This window comes from Haemaphysalis longicornis, unplaced genomic scaffold (genome assembly GCF_048455015.1).
Source record: "Haemaphysalis longicornis isolate Haplotype H1 unplaced genomic scaffold, Haemaphysalis longicornis Haplotype H1 scaffold_7, whole genome shotgun sequence".
Lineage (NCBI taxonomy): Eukaryota > Metazoa > Arthropoda > Arachnida > Ixodida > Ixodidae > Haemaphysalis > Haemaphysalis longicornis.
Window position 1 is genome coordinate 40,178,361 of NW_027526422.1, and position 19,322 is coordinate 40,197,682.

A 19,322-nucleotide genomic window follows, 5' to 3' on the forward strand; every position below is an offset into this window, starting at 1 on the left:
ACAGCCCTATTGGCATTGGACGTGGCGCAGATTGTAGTGTTTCAAATGTTTGGCTACCAATGCACTTTGCACCCCACTTCCGTAGTTTATGAATAGTCGAGACGACATGAATGTTTTTTGCCCAATCAGATGGAAACAATCCCTTACTAATGACTGCCACCTTGGATGTTATTTTTTGAACGTAAAAAAAAAAAACACACTAATCTCGAGCGCTCGGTTTCGAGCGCCCTTCAGACCCTGCTGGCGTGTCCCTGAACTGCGCGCCGAATGCATTTTCAGTGACCCCGCGTGGCCCCAAAAGCTCTTTTGGCGAGCCTCTGCTTGTCTCGATTACCTGGGCAAGGGCCTCCCTACTGACGTTCGCACATGGCCGCAAACGTCAATCGCCACCGTAACTGAGGCTGGTCAAGTAAGCCATGCTTAGAAGGCCGGGCACTGACGAAGCCGAAACCAATCCTATTCTCATGGCTATCAGATGTCAAGAAACAAATAATACAAGCTTAAATATCATCCCGGACTCTGCAAGAGCTACGAAAGAAATCACTGCAAGGATAATGCCTGTCGGCTCCGAACACATAATCCCAAGAAAGAGCACTTTTATCTCCTTCTGCCACGTCCTTCATCTGTTTTTTTTTTAATTTGATGCGGTTAACAGGTGGTTCATCATGGAGTACAAATTAGCCCGTATCAATACGTCGATTCACGTGAACGGTCTTATAGCGTGATATAAACAAAAGGCCGTAGCCTATAACATACGTGAGTAGTTTTAAGGGTCCATGAAATTTTTGGCCTTCCTTTCTGTGGCACCCATCAAAAGCGCGGTCATCAACAGATCTTAAGGCGGGCGTTTGCAAGTAAATAAAATTTCGCATTGTTTATTAGGGCACCGTTAAATTTCTAAACATATTAGAAAGTCGTACATACTCGGATGCTTAATTTAAGATGGAACTGTAGTTCTAATCTCTGCGGTGGCTGAGTGACTACGGCTTTGTACTGCTGTGCCCAAGGACGCGGGCTCGATCCAGACAATGGCGGCAAACTGTAACATTTTGCCTAATTTTCAAGCCCTTTTACGACGCAGTAGTCGCAAACTGTACTCATTAGACACGAGTTTTGCAAACTGTAATACAAAACTTTTGTTCCTGAGAGAAGGGGTTAACGTGTAGAAGTTTAGCTATGCAAGTCGAGTTCAAGATGTGCCGCCCACGTAATGAACATGACAATGTCTACGCCCAGGCAGACGTCTGCAAGAGCGCATTCCTGCGCGCTCACAAATTATTGCTTAGGTAGCAGTTAGGTTGGCGGTTTGGTTAGGTCACCGTATTTTCAAAGTTAGCCCAACAAAACGCAACAGTGCCCAATTCATCGTGTTATCATCCATTCTTGTTCTAGAGCGATGCGTCTTTCTCTCGCACTACAAAGTAATTGCGAACACGGGCACTAAGCGCAAACTACTACACAAGTGCTACAGACGACAGCAGAAGTACCCAAGTATTGGCGAGTCAACAAAGCAATGGTGGTATATTTAGACACTGCAAGATGGCTTTCCCGCCAGCGGCGCTTGGTAGGTTGGCTGGCGCAACGTTATTAATTAACTGGCATGCATTAAAATATTTTAATACCCGGTCGTACTAAAGCAGGAAAACTACCTGCCTCTCCCAAGATGGACGCTACTAGTTCTTTGGAATTGCTTCTCAAAAAGACATTCGTTCGTTCAAAATTAGAGTATGCGGCCAGCGTTTAAAGATATGAACAGGGCGTCAGTCTCTGCCGAGTTAGACACCGTTCAGAACGAACATCGCGTTTCATACTTTCAAATTATTACCGCAAATTAAGGGTTTACATCTATCAAAGGAAGTCTATATTTGCCCCTCTCGAATGTCGCACAGTCGTTTTCCGTTTTCTCCGGTTTCACAAGATTTATTTTTATAATCGCATCCTCAAAAAACAGGCTACTGTCTAGCTCGTCTTCCATGTCCCGCATCGATCATGAGCACAGGGTTCACGCTCCATGGTGTCGTACAAACCTGCTTCAAGATTCGTTTGTCCCCAGATGGTGTGAAAATGGGAATCCCCTTCCTTGGTCCGTTGCTGAAATCAGCAGTAAGATTTCTTTCAGTTCAGCCATAACCAACCTGTTTTCGTAACAAGCTGTTATTCGTAATATTTATTGATGTTCTTTCGCAGCTTTGGTCTGTATTGTGTGTTTTATACTCCCCTCTGTAACGCCGCCTGTCCCTGAGGGTAACGCAAACAAACAAACAAACAAACAAACAAACAAACAAACAAACAAACAAACAAACAAACAAACGAAATAATTAATTAATTAATACAAAATACAATGAGTGGTAGCGTTACTGGCAACCCATACACAAATCTCCAAAAGAGCAAGCCTACACGAAAAGAAAATGGCTGCAACTATCACAGTCTTTACTCTATACGCTATTGCGTGCGTGCGTGCGTGCTTGTGTGTCCGTGATGTTGCTATGGCTCAAATTCTGAAAAGATCAGACTGAAAGGAAAGCGGTACCTGGACGATTCACCTATGAATGCTGCGCACTCTGTGACAATTCCCTAGCAGGCAGCATCTTCCCCATTTTTCTAACAGCGAAGCTGTTTAGAAAATCGTAATTTTTTCTGTCCGCAGTTAAAATACCAAGAAAATTCCCAGTGCACGCACGTAAGCGCGTGCCTCGCGGTGGCTGCTGGAAGTTTTAAAAAAAAACGAGAAAATATCAAGCGCTTGTGTGTGTGTGCCTCTCGACAACCAGTCAGCATCCCCGGCGCACGTTTGTCAAGCCAAGCATACCTACAAAGTGGACTGGCCAAGAATTCGGCCAACGTCCGGCAGTTAAAAAAAACAAGAAAAAGCCCAGAGCTCCTGTTTGCATGTCTCGCGACTACCGCCCAGCGTCCCCTGCGCACGTTTGTTCAGTCCAGCATAGCTCCTCAGGCAAATTGGCCAAAACTGGCAAAAAAAAAAACAACTTCAGCGTTCGCCGTAATCGTGGCATTACTAGCTTGGAACGAGGAAGACAAGTCATAACATACGCCCCTCCAAAGTGATGTCCAATAATTTTCTCTTCCAAAGAAATGAAGAAAGCTCACACTTATAGCAACAATATGGCAGTGCAGAAGAAGCAAATCGGCTGCAATCGTGGACGTAAACCATCGTGCTGGTTGTGAAGGCTGCGTACAACTTCGCTACCTTCAAGCCTTACACGTTAGTGTGAACTTACTTGCATTCTTCTTGCTATTTTTAGTATCAGTGACACCTCCTCGTCCTTAAAATTTCTAGTCCATAAAACTGGCCACATTACTAGATCATAGAGCCGCAAATTATAATTTGTTATCAGGGGAAACGCGTGGCCCGCTGATTACATTTCCCTTTTTAGAAGCGAAGGACCCTGGGTTCTATACTGACAACTTTACAACCGGCAAAATAATTGTGCTTTTAAAACCTGCGCTCACCCTCACATATTCGGTGATAGCGGTGACGGAGTCATGCTTAGAAATTGTAGTGCTTACAATAATTAGCTGTAAAATACAATAGGCACTTTTCTTTTTCAGCGCCTTCTAAGGAATAGTGAAAATGGCATTCTGAGCATTGAGTAACAGTCACAATGTGTCCCGCGTTCACCACCATCACGAAATAAAGCACTTTTCCGGCATGACTCGCACTGAACAGAACCCGGCTGCTTGCAGACAACGTGTATTGACGCGTACACTGTTCACATCATCTGCCTGTCCCGTTTTCTTATCTCCCACCTTTATCGCTTGTCCACTGTCCCGTCTAGTCTCCCATGCCCCTGGCTTCCCGGCATCCGAATAAAAACGGACTGTCTGTCCTTTGTTGGCCGCCGTGCATCGCCAATGAGCCACCGGAAAAGATTGGCCCAGGCGTCGCCTCCAAGGTAAGAGAAGATCTCTTGCAACCTCCACGTAGTAGTTCTCGCAAAGTTGTCTGCAAGCTGTCTATCACTCTAACCGGGGTTTCTGTTATCATTGTTATTTGGTTCGTTAATAGAATGGTAAAACATAAAAGTGTGTCATTCTCCAGTTAGAACAGCAATGCGTTGTCTCCCGTCTCCCTCTTCGGTACACAGTGCTGGCCTGCTTTCCTGGCTGTGTTGCGGAGATCCTTTTCCGGCACATATACCCAGCGAAGCTGCTCCCTTCTGTATTCATGGGTCCCTGGCTTCCGAATGCCAGAATCATAATGGCGAGCTCGGGAAAAGCGCGTTTCGATCAGCTTCCTCGGGAGAACGAGGCCGAACTCCAAACGTGCGTGCATGCGTGTGTACGTGGTGCATTTGCTCATTACTACCTTCATATAGGTGCAAGAGTACAAGCGTGTCAGTGTACGCGCGCACGTATGCAATCTCTACACAACCTAGGGCTGAAACGAAGGCTTGATGGTCGGGAACGTGTTTTACCTTCGAAAGGCAAGGTTCATGCGAGTTTCTGCGCGCGTGCATCCTGTGCTTATGTGTAGGTAACCACAATTACGTATCTGCCCGTCCAAGCACCTGGCATGCACTTTTCGTACTTTCACGGGGGAAAACTTCCGCCCAGATATATAACCCATCACCACTAATTGTCTCGCGCTATTCCAAAGCTTGTTTTTTAGGTTCTGTGAGGTTAGGGACGTTGGAGCACTTTTTGACAGTAATTATAATTGTAATTCGGTAATTATAATCATTCTCATATCAGACAGATAATCAGACGAACCCTCCTCTCTTTCTCTCTGTGTTGTTTGCCAGATTTGAGCATCTGTTAGTTCTCCTGTTCCTTTTCTAAAGCTTTATACATCAGCTTGCCTCCCTCAATCGGAACATTAATCTATTGTTTGGAATGAAACATGCAAGACATTTTTCGAAGGGTGCAGAAAAAATTCTTTGACGTAGTGCTGCCTCAACCTCCACTTAACTCCGCCTACCAACCCTTCTTCCTTTAAGTTGCCGACGAGGTCCAGTTGTTTTTGTTTTCTTTACAAGCTCCTTCAAGGAGCCACTTCCTGCCCGGAACTACCTACTGTCCCACCGCATGCTTCGAAATCCCTGGAAGTTCACGGGGTCGCACTATTCGCTTCATTGTGGCGTAGCTCGCAGCCGCCATTTGCCTGTATGCGTATTTTCCCCCAACTTTTATGTTTTTATGGTTCCCTATCTCAGTTCCGCGCAGGCTGAGGAGCGCTTGCTATTTGGCTTCGTTATATGTTCTCTGTCCATCCGCATAATTATTATCTGATATGCTATCTACCGTTATATGCTGTCCCATTTACATAGATTCACCATTTCAATGCTTTGTTTTCTCTCTCATTATTCTTAGCGTGTTGTTTGGGTAAGTTTGTGTCCTTAACTCACCAACTTTTAGTTTTTTTATGTGCTATCTTTACACGGGATAGTGTATGTCTCTTTTGTTCTGTGTATTACGCGTCATGACAGGTTACTGTAAATATTGTCGTTCTTTCATTATTGGCTCAGCAATGGGATCTCATAATGACTTATATTGTCGTTGTTGGTATTATTACTAGAATGCTGATGTTTATAACAACAGCTGTGACCAATCATGGTTGCTATTGAGCGCACACCTGCGCAAAGCAAAAGGGAAAAAAATTCGCTCTGGACGCGTTAACCATGAAAAGGAGTCAGTGAGAACTGCGGTCGTCCGCAGCTAAAATGGCCCGTTATCTTCGCGTGTAGTTGGCTTCAGGCGCAATTTAATAACGTCTCCCAGGCTGATGGAGCTGCCATAGCACGCGTACTCAGCCGCGAAACAAACAAAACAAAGGTCAAAAGAAAAGAGGAAAAGAGACAGGCAATTTCCGTATGCAGGTGCCAACAGACCAGGAGCAAGAGTTGCTCGCAGACAGTCCCGTCCCAGTTAGTGGCGTCTGCCGTCGCCGACCACGGACCACTAACTCAGCCCCCAGAAATGCGTGCGACTCCGTAAGTGGACTCGGAAGGGAAGGCCAGAGGGTACTATAAGTTTCATCGCTGGCTAGAAAGAAAGAAAAAAATTACTGAAAATAACGAGCTTGTTTTCCTAGGGCGGTGGACAGTGCCTCACGTCCTTACACTGTCACCTGCACACCGCTCGTCTTTTTCAGGTGATGTACGCAGAGACCGTGCCCGTCGTGCCAGACCATTAGCTTTGGGTTCTCGGAAACGCACTCCGTCCTCCGTTTTCTCTTCTGTCTGTCGGACATGGCATGAAAAGAACGAGCGGCAATCAGGGCCCCGACAAGCTACTGAGTCGCTTCCTGGGACGAAGAGGAAACGGGTCTGGTGCCTGGGGGTGCAAGGAAACAACGCGATTACGCTTAGGTAACTGCGCTGAATCGATTATAGCCGCGTCTGTATCACATACACACGAAAAAGCAAAGGTGGCCACAGATGAGGTACAGACGTAACAATGGGAAACTGTTTCAATGTCAAGAGTATTTTTGAATGGCTCCACGTGGTTTCATTGTCGTTAGCGTTTTTAGTATACTTCTCCCGGTTTTAAGTCAGTCGACGTCTGTATAACCAGCAAGTGAGGATAAGGCGTTCGTAAAACCTCTAAACCGTTGAGGATAAAAGTGGGAGAGGAGGTTATGGAGGAAACAAGAGAGCGAAAGAAGGGGGAGCAAAACCGGGAAGCACAAATTTCTCCCATAGTTCTAGGAATGCGAGCGTCACATCAATATTATAAAAGATGTCGTCTGTCTGAATTTATTCGTCTTTCAGTGCCCGTAGTTCTTCGGCGCTGGGGTCAACCTGACCCTTAAATCGAGGAGGGTTTCAAGAATGGGCAGGGAGAGGGTGGGCAGCGTTTTCAGTTGATGTAAATGAGGGGCCAGATACGCCCAACGAATACGGTCAGCACACGTTGACCAATTTTTACGCTAGCTTCTGAAGATGCGATAGGGAATACTACCAAGAGAATTGGGAAGTTTAGATCCCTTTACTCCCTTCTACCGTTTGTATCTCCTAGCGCTTGATGATGCCAGCTAAACGCCAAATGACGTGATGGGGGCCAAAGTGCGGATACTGTGTAAGAGAAGTTCCTCCAGTAACCTACAAGAACAATCCCACGCCAGCGCTAATTTTGCACTCCGCTGCCTACCAGCGGTGACACATCACCGTAACGTAAGTGCACCTTCGACGCGGGCAGAGGCATCAAAGCCGCATAAGCTGCAGCGAAGCAGCTCCATCGAACCACTGTCATTTTCTTTTGCACCAAGAAATCTTTTGAGTTGTCTGTGTATGTGTGTCTTGGCATCGCGGCAGACACTGAAGAACAACTCGGGCCGGATGCGGTGATCCAACATTATGCTCTTATGATTTTCCCATCGGGTCCCCTTCTTCCGGCACCGCTGTCAGGTTCATCCATAACTGCAATGAAAATTCAATATACGACGTCCCACTAGACCGGGCCAATGTACGGGCACAGAGGAGAGATCAGGCAGCGGCGGGGAAGTTGATGGGACGCGGTGTCCTTTATTTTTTCCTTCCGGTGTCCACCCTCTCCGACACACCCTTAATTTCACGGATGCCGCGCTTCCCGTCGTCGTCGTCATTGCTGTAGCGGCTTTGCGAAAGATATTCTCCCGTCGTCTTTCTTCTCCAAACGCTGTTCAAGACATGTGAACCACGATTTAATCTGTGAGTGTCGCTATACGTACGTACAATCGCTATACGTACGCTCTCAAATTTACTCTATTCTCGAACCTCTACCTGCGAACGTCTATCCAGCGGCAATGCTTACGCCGGCTGGCGTAAACTAGCAGCCCGAACTTTTTTAAGGCGAAAGCTTCAGATCGCGTTCCGAGGTACAAATAATCGTTGCTACGTAAAAATGGGCACTTGAAAGGGGGTGCGTGCAGGAAAGGGAAAAAGCGACGCCCCTGGTGCAATAGCAAAAATCTTGAGAGCTGAGCAGGAGGTTCGTGGCATCGGCGAGCGAGCAGAACGAGCTTCCGAGGGTGCTGACCAGAGGGCTGGTCAAATGGGGACGGGCGTGGCCGCAAAGCTGAACAGAAAGTTCAACAGGAGACCAACAGAAGGTCCAAAAAGCCTTCTATATTCACATTATTCAAAAATTCGAAGCATCCACCGCAATTTTTTAGAAACTAGAAACGTTTGCAAGGTGGTAAGCGTTTGGACAAAGTGCGATTCAATGATGTAACGAGGACGTCCCCAAAATATTCGGGAGCTCGCGTGCTTAGGAGGTAAAAATCACGCATCTTACTCTTCCTCAACAAAATACTTTAATTCAATCGATTACTGAAATGCCGTATAAAGTCAAGAGGGAACATCAACACGTGTGATTAGCTATGTGTACCACACAATGCATGCAACAACCGACCCCTTCACAGAATGCATTCTATGGATTGCTGTATCAACCGAAAGCAAAAGCGGCCTCAGCTTGATTACTACTAATGAAGAACTTGTGCATTCTGGGCTTCGACTTTTAAGAGGCACCCGTTCGTTACTGGGAAGCGTGAATACGAGTGATGAGTTAAAAACTTAGGGTGTCAAACACGTCTGCCGCAAATAACCCCTGTGGTCACCGCTACGAGGCTTTCCCAAGAGGATAAGGGATTTTAGAAATAACTATGCACCATAAACCATATCCTGTCGGTTTGCAATCGCAGTTCCACGAAGCCACCAACCGGTGCTCTCTGTGTGTTTCCTCTGGCAAGTTAGGCACCTCGCCTAATAAATACTTTGCCCCTGCGTCTTCGCCAAGACAACTTCTCTGCGCCCCTGTTTGACAGGACGCAACAATATATTCTTCCTGGAGGACATTCCGTGTGATTTTGTGGCATTTTTAGTCCTCTAATTGCTTTTGTAAGCTCATTATGTCAGCTTCCTTTGAAAGGACGTTTGGCTATATGTTTCGGTAATCATTTGCCGCCGTCCACACATATAAAGCGTGAAGTACTGCTCTACTTCACAGCAGCTGGCAACTTTAACCTGGGTTTATATGCTATCAATCCTTCATTCTTCCTTGCCTTTGCCTTCCTATTTCTATGTGGCAGTGACAACTGAAAAAAAAATTCAGCCTTTTTCAAAGTTAGAAATCTTTGATGCCTTTTCGATCAGCAGCGCAAGGAACGTTTTGCAGTGATTTTAGCATTTTTAACCGGAACACTTTGGTTGACCAAGAGTCACTTCTCATTATAAATAAGAAAAGTCCCGATTTTGTTGTTTAGGAGCCGAAGGCACACCTGGGAAATTTGCTCGCCATAATTAATAGGTATGGATTTCTGTAGCACACCCGGGGATCCTTAAAGAGGACAAAAATCTTGACGCAAGCCAGCAGACATAAATACAAAACGTGGAGCAGACGCTGTCGCTGGTAATTCTCATTAACTGCAGGCGACGCCGTGTGCTCCCATTCCTTTTCGATGGGGCACATGCGGCGTAACCCAAATAAAGATAGTAATGTTAAGCATTATGCGCTTCCTCTTCAGCCCGCTGCTCTTTCAATGGGGACATAGGAACCTCTAGTCACTGTCCTCCTTCCCCTCTGCCACTCCTTCGTCGTTTTCCTACGCAGATTACGTATAGGAAAGGAGAGCCAAACGTCAAGACCGCTGTTTCCCGTTACAATGCTTTGTCTTGCATAGGGTTCCACAAAGGTACCCTGCACGGCAGTCCCTCGCTTTTCTTCATCCCCGAGGTTGTAAACGGCACGTGTGCAGCGGTGACGGAATGGCCGAGTTGGATCGCATTGCCTGTCCCCAGAGTCGCCCCACCGATTGTCGCTGTTTCACTTTGAGAAAATCAGAACACAAAGGATGTGTTGTTGTTTGAGAGGACGGCGCAAGGAAAGCACGAAGGGAAGAGAACCAGGGCGAAAGCGAGGCACTTGCAATGTGGCCGCTCACTGTCGTTAAAAGACGTTTTATTTCTCTCCCCACAGTATTCCTGCGAGAGATGTCCGACAAGATGGTCGCCGCCGAAGACGGAGAGCGTCGTATCACACGAGTTACGGTCAGGGAAGGCAGCACGTCGATGCGAGATAACCTGCTTCCAGCATGCGATGTAAACCGCGCACGCTCGCGACGCAGGCAATCCAGAAATATGCAGAGGTCATGGTTGAGTTGACTGTTAGTTTGTTCGGGCAGCTCATGTTATGTGAAACTTTGCGGCACACCACAAAAAATGTAAAAAGAATACAAGTCCACTTGCGGCTGTTGCACGACCTATTTTCAAATGTGCCTGCCTGGACAGGGTTCCAAGAAAGGGCCACGGAGCGCAGCGCGGAAGGAGGTGAGGACGCGCCGCACGTGCAAAGCTAGCTGCCTCGAAAGGTGACGAAGCCGACTGAGGCTAAGGGCCGTATTCTGAGTCCCTCCTCCACTCCATGTCTTCCCTCCACTCGGATGAGGGGAGGATTCCGCAATGCTTACGCGTAGGGAAATCGATTTCAAGGGCCTCCACCATTGTAGGCTCGAGTGAAGGAACGACTCAGAATACCAGGGTAAGAGTAGTCTCCTGGCTATGGCAAAGGTGGAGAAAGAACGTCGGAGAGTGTTATCTATTGTACTGGTCAATTGGCGATGGGTGGGCGCGGCCGTAAAGTTCAACCGTTCAATATAAGATCAACCGAATGTCCCACTAGGCTTTCGCCTTCACATTTTTGAAAAGTTCTAAAGGATGCCCCGTAATTTTCCTTATGGAAATATTATACGTGAGTTTTTTAAACTGTTTTCAGCTCTACCGTGCCTGCTGTAAGGACCCAGGCTCGTTAGTCATACCAGGTATGTAAAAAAACTAATAAAAATACATTTAAAGCCTCATTGTGAAATTGACAGATATATACATCGCAACGCGATGACTACAGGGGGAGTGAATGAAAGAATACATAAACATTTGTTGAATCGGATGACCTAAGTTGTGCTTAATAGACGGGTAAGAAATTGAATACCCTACATGTCACCAAGACTGGCCAAAAGAATACACAAAAATTAGCGATTTTGCTGTTGCTGCGTCCAAGTTTGTTACTGAGAATTATTGAAAAAGGGGCTACGTTTCACCAGCTCCTCGGGTGCGCGAGTGGCGTCGCAGTGCAAAGTGAAACGTGTTCAGCGTCGCGGATTCCGGCTAAATTACTGGAACATCTATCTAAACCACCCTGTGTGCATGCGGAAACACGCTTGAAAAGAACGCCTATGCACAGGGAAACGTTAGTGAGAACAGGAAACTAAAGCTAAGAAATCACGTGCATACTAAGGCACAATCGTAACAATATCAAAAGTGCCCAAGGATCGAACTATGAAAAAACTAAAGCAAGGGGGGGGGGGGGGGGGGAGGACAAGGAGTAACCCTTTTCAAAAACGAGCATTTGGTTCAAGACGGCAGCGGGTCCAGCCCTGAGGTGGGCGTCTTTGTCCTGACTGGCCCTCCGGTCTCTAGCGGCCACTTCTTGTTGGGCAGCAAGGTCCAACTGCCCTGCCGGTGCACCCACTGCTCGTAGGTAGGCTTTGGGATGGTTGACAAAGACTGGAATTCGTGCACTACACTACCGGGTGGCATAAGGTGCCAGGGGATGGGTAACAGATTATGTAGTATTCAGATGAGTAGATTTTGTTTAGGAATGATCGGGGGACTTTTGAGTTAGTTTGTAGCCTTCGTGGGGTAGTGACTTCGTGAAAAGTAAGGCAAGGGTGAGAAGCTGCTGAGACGGTAGTTGGTGAAGATATCGGGAAGGGTGAGTGGGGTGTCTGGGCGAGGACGCTGCCGGTCAAAAAAGGCCTGGCGTGTGGATTCCCAGGCACCGCCGTGGGTCGTATCGTTTCCGGGAAGGTCAGCGAGACCGGACCCCAGATCAAGTGTGTGTCGATGTGGTTGGGGTGAGATTCAAGGAGATGGAGGACTTTCGGAGCAATGCGGTCCTGAAGATATCGGCAGCAGTATTCTTGCTAGTCCGTGACGACAGTCACGTATTCATGGGCTGTCGTGACTGCTAGCCCAACGGCTATTTTATCGGCCGTTCTGGCAGAGGTGGTGCGGATTGGCTGTCTGAAGATAAATTGAAGATAAAATAAATTGGCTGTCTGAAGACCGCGGTTGTCTACCTTCTCCGACCTCGTTCGACATGAATCCGAAATGATAGGCGTAGGCGCATGCAAGGAGACAGCGAAAAGCAGTAGGGCGATTAGTCGCATCCGGCTGGTTCGTTGCTTTTCAAGCCTTAGCCAGCTTTTCGTGTTTGTGTAGCCCGTACAAAGAGATACTGAAGAAGAATAAAGGTAGCGATACGCATCATTACCGTCGTCGCTAGAAAAGAAGTACGTTCCAGTTCTGCTGTGGCAAGTCGTTCTAGATTTTCCCTCGGGAAGACATCTCTAGCGCCAAATGACACGCACAGGAGAGGAGTGATTACGACAAGTACGTCTCTTAAACGCGGTGTTTTAAACTTTCGATGCGCTCTGTTGATATTTTTTCGGTTTACGCGAGCACGTACCCGAAAGATATGAGTGCCAACACAAGCAAGTCGTGCTCGTGCATTACGTTTCACTGCATTACCTAGCAAGCGTGTAGCAAAAGAGGGAATGAAGAGCTGAGATGAATACAAGAAAGCATCCATAGATGCTTGCTGCATCTTAAATAGAAAGAATGTAATATCAGCACGACGTATCGCGGCGATTCATTGCCCCATTATTGACTCGCTTGCGCCGGGTAGGAAGGGAATATTTGCAGCAGCGGCAATTCTGAGGCCTGACTTCTAGTAATCAGCGTGCAATTAATATCTTTTGTATCTTTTAACTTTCTCGTAAAGAAAAATACTGCACTCCAAAAAGAAGAGCAGCTTCGTGAAAATCTAAGTTGATATACTCGAAACTACCGCAAAACTGTTGGGGAAAGCTCCTGCTACAGATAATCACAACAAAACGAAGAAAGCCACATCTTTCATTTCATAATATTTACTACATACATCGTCATTCCCTCGCTCAAGACAATCATCTGCACCACTACGCCTTTCCCGAGCCAAAAATAAGTTTGTTCGATTTTATTGGTTCTCCCCGCCTGGACTCTGTCATGGGCTTGCTTGGACGCCACAAAGTTGCTGAAGAAAGCCAAAAATAAAACAATCAGACATTTCTTCAAAAAAGCAAGCTGCATTTTTCTTGAATCTTTCATGGGCCCTAAGTAATGCTAATTTTTGGGCATCAGTGCATAGTTAGCGGAAACCTGCAGAAGCTATGTTGCACAAACTAAGTAAGCCCCAATTTTCCTTGACCAGGAAACGCAATCCATTTGGCACGTGCTCTGTGCTAAAACAAGGTTTTCTTGCAGGGCTTCTGTTTATTACTCGCCATTTTATGCGATAGTGCACTGTCTGCAAAGCTCTTTTTATGCGTTGTCGCCAAAGTAACCGCAACGCTCGGAAACACAGTTTAATCTCGTTGCCTTTCTCCCAGAGCTTGGTCGCATTCCGCGAAAATCGCGCATTTGCGCTAAGGGCTGCCGTTTATTAGAGAGAAAAAGAAACATCTAGTTTACAGCCATTATCGTAACAAGTTGTGCGGTTAAGGGCGCACGCGAGGCTCTGAATTATAAATTTCATCACGTTTTCCTGACTCAAGAATGTGCCGGCGTTTCTTTAAAGACGATAGTCTTTCTTGGGCTACTTAACCCAGAAATTCTGGTCTGTCTGTCTGTCTGTCTGTCTGTCTGTCTGTCTGTCTGTCTGTCTGTCTGTCTGTCTGTCTGTCTGTCTGTCTGTCTGTCTGTCTGTCTGTCTGTCTGTCTGTCTGTCTGTCTGTCTGTCTGTCTGTCTGTCTGTCTGTCTGTCTGTCTGTCTGTCTGTCTGTCTGTCTGTCTGTCTGTCTGTCTGTCTGTCTGTCTGTCTGTCTGTCTGTCTGTGACTCGATTCAGAAACCCGGCCAAAGGAAAACAAGGCCTGCGCAATAGTCTTATATAGTCACACCTAAATCTACCCGTCTAAGTCCGGTGTAATGTTCATACTTGTCAACATTGTCGAAGAAGAACAAGACATTACGCAAATATACTACACCAAATTAATACAACAGTGATATTTGCAGGGTTTGTTTATAAAGAATCATACATGCTTGATTTTTGCGAAATTAAATACTTCATCAACTGCAGAAAAAAAATTCACTCCGCCGTCGCCTGCTGTCGCCCGCGCCACTATAGCTTCTGGCGCCATTGTAAGAAATAAACCGGGGGCAGTTAAGAAAGGTTCCACTAGATAGGTTGCACGTTCTCCTTGGAGCGCATGTGGAGTAGGGAAACGCGGTTCTATAAACACTGAAGTAGGGCGTCTCTATTCACGCGCGTCTCCGCCGTACGGCGGCGTGGGCATCGAGACGCCGGACTGCAGCAGTGGAACGCGGTAAATTTAAAAGCAAACCTTTGGTGTCTTTACCTTGGGAGGAGCGCGACGCAAGAGGAACAACATGAGAGGTGAGCGGGAAAGCGAAGGGAGGCATTTACTTGGCAAATGTCTACAAAGACTATCGTCTTTTGTCGACATTTCCAGCAAAAGGAGCAGATACGCGGCCAGTTTTTTATTGTACGAGGCTTTTTTCTTGTTCGTTTAGATTTCCAGCTATGCTAGATTTGCCGTGATATCAATTCAATACATCACCGATGCTCTTTTTCTGATACGATGTAGCTTATGTATACAAAGAGTCCCTTTAGAAACCAACAGCTTCTGAATAAATAGTATTTCGGGGCATCCCTCGACACACTGTTCATTTTAGCGTATGTTTCGTCTATTCTTTATTCAGTAGTGTTTGATGTTCCTTAGCACGATGAATTCGTTAGTGGCCAGCTCGTCTCAAATGCGATTCTTTCTTTCAGGCAATTCTTCACAGTGCAAGAGGAAGACGACGGTATAGATGGATATAACGATGACTACTATTACCACAGTTAAAAGCGATGACGGAACATGTAAATAAACAATTTCAAACCTAATGCAATGCGTTGTGGTGTCCTTCAGTGCTTCCATAGAAAGAAATCTTCCAGCTTCGCTATGGTTTAGCCCTTGCCGACGTAGTGAACTCTTCGCCATTTTGCTTTCGTTGATTAGTTTAACACGTGAGGATTCTGGGTTGGATACAGCTTTGTAATTGTGCTAGTTTCTTTTTCAGGTTTGTAAAATTGATTAATTGGTATTTTTTCACAGTTTCTTGTTTTTTTTTATCTGCTCTGTTTTTATTTTTGCGACTGTCCCTTCCCGGCCGTGCGCATCCAGGATCAAGGCACCACATACTAGAGGAAGCCGTATTTTGAAGGCGCCATTGCTTGTCATCCTCCGCCTTCGTTGCGTATCGGCGGAACTCGGCCGCTGCACGACGGCCTATTCTCTCGAGGAGCTTCCCTTTTATAGTTGCTGGTTGCTTGCGAGGCCCAGCTTAGCTGACACGACGAGCAACTCAAAATCTGTTTTTTAAACAGTTTACTACGCACTCATTACCGTCGGTGCGACTACAGCGTGCAACTTCGAAATAAGTTTTGAGTGATTGCTTCATAGCCTGTATGCAAATGAGGAGGAGTACGTACTGCCGCTTCTCCTTGCATGCACGCCGGGATTTAGCTCCTTGCGTAGCAGGCAATCTGGGGCCAGCGCGAGTGCGGATACTTTCTCTATTTTTTCGAAGGAGCACAAATGGGAAGAAGAGCGCCCTGAAGCAGCGTGCATACGCGATGCGGAGGTTTGTCTCCTGGCTCCGCAACTAATCGAGCAAGTTAGGGGCCAAACGGACCATGATCAGAAATATGTATGCCGTGTACAAATGATGCTAAGCGTTTAAAAGCAGGTGTTTTAAACATCCAGCGCAAGCTCGCCGTAAGCAGTCTGGAAGGGCAAGCGTTTCTGTCATGTTAAAAATACTGCAGGAATAATACCGGTCAAGAAAACCATGAGCGGACCGGTTGTTAATGCACGCGCTGAGAAAATTACACTTAATCCCTGTGATAACAACAGAAAAGCGGTGCCGTGATTATTTCGTTATTTCCAACAATTCTTTATATCAATTATAACAGTTTACGGAAATGTATGCTCGATTGGGCGTCCAACTATATGCGTGCACAGAAGGAAACTGCCTCGCGGGCCACTCTACCGCAACACGACCACGCGTGCGAGGCAAATTGAATAGAAGACAAATATTTTACTTAGATGGCTAGAACAACATCCGTGATGCTTCTTTGTTTAGGACTCAGCAAGCGAAAGACTTGCTTTTCAATGGTGGCCACCAAGTTGTTGCCGTTTTCGCCGTCGGCAAAGGCACAGAAGAAACAACGTAGAGGGTCAACCGCAAAGAGTGCCTGCGACGACGTGGACACTTCGAACGCGTGTGCACTGTAAACAACGGCGCAGTGACGTCGCTTGCGTGGGTTTGTCTGGTGACATCTGCGAACATAGCGTGGTCGGTCGGCTCCTTCGTATTGACCGCGTCAGCATCGTCGTTAAGCAAGCGATCCTCCTCGCTCCGCCAGGCTGGCTGAGCCAGGAGGCAGGCTAGCTCGGTCGCGCGTGGTATGACTGTGTCTGCGCATGGCCGTGAGGTCGACGCAGGAGTTTTAAAACAGCCACGCCGGACGATTGCCTCACTCTGCGGAATCGTTCACGCAGGGTGGTCGGGGTTTTTGTAGCGTGAGCAACACCGAGGTTGAGCCGTTTCGCGTGGCTCCTGGAGAGCCTTGCTGCGCATGCGCGAGGAGCAGTGACGTCACACGGCGCACAGAACATTGCTCGCTGCCCGGCGTCTCTCACACACCCCGCGCGCCCAGCGTCTTCGCCGACCTCCGTTCTGCACGTCGCGGCCCCGTCCACTTGATGATCATGCGAGGGGTGACCGTGTTTGGAACCGATGGCTCGGGCGTCGCAGCAACACCGGCGTGCGCCTGTGGAACCAGCTTAGCTCTGCGGCGATTGGTGACGCTGCCACGGAGCCGCTTGATAAATTTAACATGTGTGCGTGTCATTGAATCAGCAGTAAGCATGATAATCAAGCTAATCCTAGACAACCAGGAAAACTAAGAATAACCAGCTGAACTTAAGCTCACGCTACGTATATCCTGGCATAGCCGAGCTAGGCCACTGCAAATTTTTTCGGGGGAGACTAATCTAGTTCGTTATATGCACTGACACATCAATTTTACTTTCTTACAACGAGGTTTTGAACGCGTGGTTCTGTACTGAGATTTCAAGGGGAATTTCATTTATTTTGTTATATCCTGTTACGTCATAACGAGGTTTAAGTGTATAATAAACGCAGCCCAAGCAACCTTTACGTCCCGTCATTCCTTAACATCCGATCCGCATCCTCTGTCATTGTCATGTTATGTCCCAGCAAGTTCTTTAGCCTTGATACACGGTCTCCCTCACAAACACCTTACAGCACAGCGAATCACATTATTTTCTGCTTTATTCTCTGACGTTAATTCTTTCTCTCCCCGTTATCTAGAAGATCCCTACCCATAAAGCTCGGGCCCGTGCATGCAGTCCCCAGGGTCACAGCTCTGTGTCCCTCGGTGGTTAATTACGAAACCATGTCCCATTCACGCGTGCCTAGTAACGACACGCCCCGTCCAGATCAGTCTTTGTCAACGCTTTTAATGACTCCTCTTAAGCAGCGTTGACAAGGGCCGTGCGGTCGACTTCGGCACCACACACGAGCGACGTTCGGAATAAATGGCGAGTGGACTCCAAGGGTGCTCTGGGGGCATTTATCAGCGCGCTCAATGTGTGACACGCCTCTTTAAAAGGAATTCTGCCAGGCGCGACGATGCAGCAGCAGCAGGAGCAGCAGAATAAGCGGACACGAACGAAATTACGTGCTCAGCCTTAGAAAAAGTGTGCGGGAAGCTTAGAATGTTGCGGCGGCTCTCGGCGGAGGCCGGAACTCGATTTTCCGTGTTTCTCATTAATAAGGAATATTGCGAGTTGTCAGAGCTAGAAATTTCGAACTGCGGCTTTCTCCACCCTAGGTAATTAGGTTCTACACCGCTGGTGATATCTGTCACTTTTCTCTCACATCTTCGAACTCACTTTAACGACTGGTGAACAGAGTCCGGATATTTAGGCAATAAAAAGTGCGTTTTAGGCACATAAAATACGCATACAAAATAGCGTTTTGGACGTTAAAGGTCGTAAATATAGGCCCGACACAGTTTTACATGAATTCACCTAATTTAATCAACGACATGCGCGTCCTGTATTAACGACCGGATTGACAGAAATGTTATTGTTTGTGATGTCACGAGGCCCGAACAGTTGAACATATTCGTTCAATGTTCTCATAAAACCGCTGAACCAATGACGATCCATTTGCTTAAATCAACAAGCGCAGTGCTCAAATTCATGTTCACCTGCCACTGTCGCTTGCTCGAGTCACTCGAGTGTTGCATATAGTGGAACAGGCATTGAAAAAAAAAAATACTTGAAAGCTGGGAATGCTGAATAAAAAAAGCGCTACATTGTGTCTGCCCGACGTGATTTAAATACGACAAGAAAAAAGCGCACAAGTGATAAAGGCAATAGAGCCAAATATTTCTTACAATTTATTTTGTTTTTACGTTCAGACTGCTAGGTAAAACTCTGAAAATTTTCCGTAAAAAATTATCTCCTGTACATCCGTCTTTAAAGGAAAGAGATAGACAGAGAGAGAGAGAGAGAGAGAGAGAGAGAGAGAGATCTTTATAAAGAAGGAAATGCAGAGATGTTTGCCAACACGCGCGCGTCGACATGCTACTCTGCAGGAAGGGGAGAGGTGAAAAGTTAGATGAGTAGTAAAAAGAGGTGCGGTAGAGGAAAGGACAAAAAAAATCAACACTAAATCGCGCAAGAGGACGAGAAAGCTTATGGCAGATTATAAAATTAGAGGTACGAATGCACACTTAGGGGCCAGCAGGCGGGAATTGAAAAAAAAGCAAGGATAGTACGGTGGGTAAGAAGGAGGTAAAAAATTCAGTAGTCCTTGTAAAGAAAGCAAGGAAGGAATAGAGGAAAAATATGTTTGCAACACCACCGAAGGAAAATCTTCGATTTTTGAGAACAAGGACATGTATAAGCAAATACTGGCAAGAAACTAGGCTTGTGTGAGCTGTGGCGAACGTACCTAAATAACCCGACACATACACTCTAGGTGCCCGGATCGGCAACCTGCGGCCCGCGGGTCACATGCAGCCCGCAAGGCCGTGTTATGCGGCCTCCAGCACGTCGTCCGAACCCGCACCCCTTTCCTTGTCACTTCCTATCTGAAGGCCGACATGCCAGTTTTGACCTCAAAAGGGGTTAAACGGAGGATATTGAGCGCTTCCAGTTGGCATTGTCTCCCATCTTCAAACTTAGCC